A 5920-nucleotide genomic window follows, 5' to 3' on the forward strand; every position below is an offset into this window, starting at 1 on the left:
ATCCTTAATGGTTTCTGATGACACTTTGTCTTTGTCCCTTTCTCAACTGTGCAGATGACTTTAAGCATACAAATATTTCTGCTCATGTTTTGACCTCTAAAGTCTCTTGTATGATCACAGGATTGAAAAGAAATCATTCTTCCTACACTGTCATGAATTCTATATTCTTCTTTTACACATGGTAAAAAGTTTCCTTTATATATTTGTACCAGACTTTTAGAATAAAAAAAAAAAAAGCAAAATAAAACAGGGGCACTTGTTGAGTCATAGAGGACAAGAAGGTACTGACTGTGAAGAACCCTCTAAGCCTTTATAAGGATTTGGTGCCTGTTCCTAAAAACAATGGGAAATCATGGAAAAGTCATTTGAAATGAGTAAAAACAAATCTGGGTTCAAATACAACTTCACTTTCACACAGTTCCCTCAGCTCTACAACAGACATAATAAGTGACTACTTCATTAGATTATGGTGAGAATAAAACGAATGTAAATGATTTAGTACAGTACCTGACACCGAATTGAAACACACCTATAATACATCCAGTTCAACAGTTTATTTAGAAGTGCATATTATATAAAAATGAACCATTGATGGTTGAAGAGGATCTGGAGTGGGAAGAGGGCAATGATTGCATTCTCCCTCCTGTTTCGTTTCATTGCAATACAGAGTCCATCCTGGTCTGGTTTTAAGATGAAAACAAGCTCTCTCCTTCCAAGGCCCATATCCTCTGCTATTGGATGGTGGTTAGGGAGAGGGCAGATAGCTGTCAGCTTGCATTCCTGGGCATCTGTCTGTTTTGGGATGGCATTCCTGGTCTCGCACTGGCTCTGTTTTCATCTACCTCTGGTGGGCTCTACCAATATGGTGGCCTCATGTAGACTGTGGGTGGCTTTTTGGGGATGCTTCATCTTCATTTCAATCCCATCGCAAATTGGTTATTCACTTAGAGAATGGCAACCACATCTCTGTGTGACCCTACAACAATCTGTCTACCCCCAAACCTTCCATGGATATTACGTTGCTTTGTTCTCTGCCACCAAGAGAATTCAAAAGCTTTTGCCTCCTTCTTTATCCACTATGCTCCTTCCTGTAGAAACATGTCAGCTGTTAAATCTTTTTAAGAAACCCCATGTGGGAGAGGCATTCTTTTCTTCCCAAGCACTCTGCACCAAGTTACAAACAATAGGGGAAAAACTTCCCTGTAACCCTCCTGGCTGTGAGCTCTTTGGGTGAGATGTATGGATCATATTCTAAGTTCACACACACACAGACACACACACACATACACACACACACACACACACACGTACACACACACTGAACTCCAAGGAAAGCTACCAAACTTGCTCAAGAACTTCTTCATCCTGTTCCTCCATGCTGTAACTTGAGTGGGCTTGCAGACTGCAAGATCCAGCCTGGGGCCCAGAGTCACTAAACACTCTTAGTGATTCTCTCTGAGCATAACTTCCCCTGACTAGGGAAAGTATAGGGGTCGTCGGGGTCAGAGAGGTTAGATACTTTCACCTGAACGGTTTGGTCCCCTCAAAGCAGATGTTCCTGGGCTATGGGTCTTCTCCCTGCAGCCCCACACCCCTGGTGCCTCCTTATCTAACAGAGGAGGGTTCGATGGTGAGAAGAGCAGGGCCAGTTCTGCCTTATTTTGATGAAAATATGAAGGATTCCTCCCCATCATTTTGGAAGGAACTGGGCCACTTCTTCACCTGGAACTAGAATAATCTAGGGTGTGGAGCAAAGACAAAGAAGCTGTCATTTGTACACTGGAATATAACAGACAGGAGTAGGTTGAATGTCTTGAGCTAAAGCAGTGGCTCACATCAGAATTAGGGTGAAAAACAAGTAACTAAAGGGGAGCTGGGAGCATACTGCCTTAATAATCTGTACCAGTTACTTGTGTGGGCTGTCAATACCTATTTTTTCCAAGGCTGCCCCATTTTGTGTACAGTATAACAAAGCCATTTTCGAGTTGAGGAATATCACCAAAATCATATGCAATATTTTATTCCCTTTTGCATCATGAAGACATGGATTTCATGTCACAGACGGGACTTTCTTCATCACTTCATTGGCTTTGTTTGGGGAATCCTGCTGGTTACTCATTTAATTGTTGGCATGGCTCCTGCTGAATGCTAGTGCTGTGGCAATGGTAGCATCTTACAAGTTTTTCTGCTAGAATTGCGTTGTTGTTAGGAACGGAAGCAAAATGAAAGCTGATATATTTTTTAAAATATACTTATATAATCGCACTCCAATCTCCTTTTTACTTCATCCTTACTTGGGGCCTTTATTATTTAACTTATTAATATCTCTACTTGGTGATTTGAAACTGTCACTGGCAAACCATGTATTTACAGTTGCAAGCAGTCAGGGAAAGTTACATTTTGTATTATCCTTAGGCATTATAAATTCCTGAGTGTTATGCAAAGCATTACTAGAATGATTTGCACAACAGGGGGTTCAGTTTTTAATAAAAGTGACTCTTATTTTTAATTATAGCAATTAAGATCTTCTCATTGGCAGGAAGACTACTGCTTTGCAGTCTTGAGGTTTTGCTTGTGTGATTCCACCGGGCGTAGAACTGTTTTTATCTAGATGGGCTCAGATTCTTATCATATCATAGGAGAAGGAAAGAAAAGGCAGCAATGCATAAGGAATGAGTATGTATCTCTGTGGACGATACTTGGTTGAAAATATTTTGTCACCATAACATATTGTGAATGGATATTACACTTCAGCTTGGGAACATGCTTGAACAATATGTTTTAAACAAATGACACGTTCATTTTCTCACCCTCTATATGTGATCCTCTTAAAGAAGAAAACTCATACAGGAATTAAAACTGCCAAAATGCCAAGTCTGTGACAGTTCTATTTCTGTGGGAGACCTAATTAAACCTGAAATTTTCCAATATTTTTACTGACATCATTTATGCTGTAATTAACACTTTACTGGTAAAGATGGTTGTTTTCCGATGAAGTGTTTCATCTTGTTGTGGTTAAAACTACAAAACTGAAAGAATAGAACCATAATTACGAAAATTTCCTAGCCACAAGTTTGCACATGAGACTGCTCTACACCTGAGCAACAACAAAAGGTAATTAAATGCAGACGAGGATGAGATTGCAGAATCACAGAGCACTGCCTGGTGTTTCTATCTTTCTCGTATATTTTAACAATATTCACAATTTGGCCAGCTATTTTGATGATAGCATTATTATAAACCTATAAAAATGTATATTTTGAGCAGACGGCACGGCAAACTACAACAGTGTAAATGATAAAGAATCAGAAAACTATATATAAATATTATGATGACACCTGGAAGTCTGTACAATTTATATAAAGTAGCATAACATTTGGGAACGTATGAATCTGTAGTCTGACACACACACACACACACACACACACACACACATCCTCTTGGATAAAAGTGTTAGGCTAGATTAGATAATATTACGAGGACCCAATAGGTAAATAAACGTATTTCTTAATATTGCAATATTTGCAGTATGTATTTCTAAATTTCCATATTTCACCCAAATCTGTTTAAATAAAAAATATAATAAAGAATAAGAGCTCCACTTTCAGTAGTTTTCTTTTAAGTGGAACAAGGTTGGAATAAATGAAAAAAAAAACCTGATAGTTCCACCTTATCGGTCATCATAAAAAATGAGAAAAAAAGACATAGCTGTTAAAGAATGATCTGATCGGTTATATTGATGGGCAGAGATAAAAGTGCTGAGAACTGTACCTCAAGTTGGCACAGCCCACTGAAAGCAAATTTGCTGTGAATGATGATAATTTGTACTGAAAGAAATTAGTGCCAATTTGATTAGGAATTGCCCTTCTGTTCAGATTTCAGTGGCTAATGTATCCTGTCGTGGTTACAGCTTTATCGAGGATATAGGAGTGAAACAAAAATGATTCAGAGAGGAAAGAATGATTATAGGGCACATTCTACCCTGATTTTTTTTTTTCTGGCCACAAAAAGGAACACAAAAGAGATGATATTTATTTTATCTTTCAGGAAGAACTATACATTTTCTCTACCTGCAGGGCATTATGATAATTTATCCTAAGCTTGAATGATGCATGAAATGAAAAGATTTCTAGCTCCTTATTCCTCTTCATCTTATAAGTTAAGAATAAGTGATCTTCCATTTTTTAAATAAATAACTTTTATACAGAACATACTCTGATTTGTAAAGTGCTTTCACAATTTTTATTTTACTTAATTTTCACAACAATTAAAACAAAGTCACAGGAACATTAACAGAATCTGGGTCCTCACGACAAGTATACTTTACCTTATGTACCTCAGAGGGGAACTGAACCACCATGGCAGCTCTAACCAGCTCTCCTTCCATCAGTAAATCTGTACAGTTCTTCTAAACTTCTGAAGAGATTCTATAAATAGATCATACTCAGTATTTTCTTAACCATTACATGTCTGAGGTATTAAGAAAGTGTCAGCTCTCCCTTCATTATTATTAGATGACAAAGTTCACATCCCTTCTCCCTTGAGTTTCCAAGTATAATTTGTGCATATTCCATTGAAACCTATCAATCTTCAATTTGTGATATAAATCAACTTAGAAATTAATTAATCATCACCTTTGTAAAAAATATTGGGCAAGATGGGCAAAGCTGAGATGATAGGGAAGAGGAAATAAAGAATATCTTTTTTTTTTTACAAGAGAACAAATCTACACCTTTATTTACTTTTCATTAAATTTAAATCCTTGAGGGGTCCAGCATCACACGGATTCTGTGGCCAATGGCTTTAGCAGAAAGGTTGCTTCGAAATTTGGCACAAACCCTGCCACTGTTCCCATGAGCATGAGTTACTTTTCCCCAGATTACTCTGGTTTTGTTTGGTTTGCCACCAGGAGTCACTGTGTTGTTCTTTGCTTTGTACACATAAGCACATCTCTTGTCTGGATAGAATTCCGTTTCATCTCGAGCATAAACACCTTTGATTTTAAGAAGAGCTGTGTGCTCCCTCTGGTTCCGGAGACCCCGCTTATAGCCAGCAAAAATGGCCTTGGACCACAGCCTTCCAGACATTATTTTGCCTTATAGGAGTCCTCTTCCCAGCAGGCCTCCACAGACTCCAAGATGGCGGAAAAAGAAAGCAAATAAAGAATATCTTAACCTGAGCATTTATAAGACTCACTTTCTCCATTTATGTCTCTCAAATACCATCTTTCCAGAGAAGACTTCATTCCCCACTCTAAATAACTTAGAGCCATACACACAACAACTTACACACCATACCATATACTCATCCCTGTTTTATTTTCCTTTAGGGCAATTATCACAACCCATGTTTTATTAGTACTTGTTTGCTTATTTTGTCTCTAATAGAATGTTATCTTGATAGGGTCAACCATGTTGCCATAGATCTAAATAATGCCTGGCACCTGTTACAATAACTAACACCTAAAGAGTTCTTGATACCTCATTCATTGATTAATTTTGTGATGAAATAGATACTACTAGCTTCTCCACTTCAGATTTGAGAAACCTGAGCACAAAGTGGTTAAGTACTTTGTCTAAGATCATGCAACTAGACCTGGTAGAGCTGCAATCTGAACCCAAAAAGTGTGGCCCCAGAGTCTATGCTTTAACCACGGTGTTGGAGATCCTTAAGTTATATGTTTGGATTAATAAATTGATTAATAAAATTTTATTATTAATTCTTGAGAAGAAAATAGACTTTATTGAAAAATGTGTCTGACTACCTTTCACCCATGGCCTTAGCCCAAAATCAATTAATTTGGAACCTAAAAAGAGATGGGCATTTATTCAGGTCTTTCGTTTAAAATTCCCCTAAGCCACCCGGTCAAGAAACTTTATCGTTGGGGAGAGTGTGCGTGTGTGTGTGTGTGTGTGTGTGT

General features: G+C 37.8%; 1 pseudogene; it reads right to left on the reverse strand.

The window, feature by feature from the left end:
* Positions 1 to 4754: 4754 nt before the first annotated feature.
* Positions 4755 to 5087, reverse strand: LOC148164993 (large ribosomal subunit protein eL33 pseudogene; annotated as a pseudogene).
* Between the last annotated feature and the right edge of the window lie 833 nt (positions 5088 to 5920).

Source organism: Eumetopias jubatus, unplaced genomic scaffold, assembly GCF_037043125.1.
Source record: "Eumetopias jubatus isolate StellerSeaLion01/CBP00866 unplaced genomic scaffold, mEumJub1_p1.0 scaffold_1, whole genome shotgun sequence".
Taxonomy (NCBI): domain Eukaryota; kingdom Metazoa; phylum Chordata; class Mammalia; order Carnivora; family Otariidae; genus Eumetopias; species Eumetopias jubatus.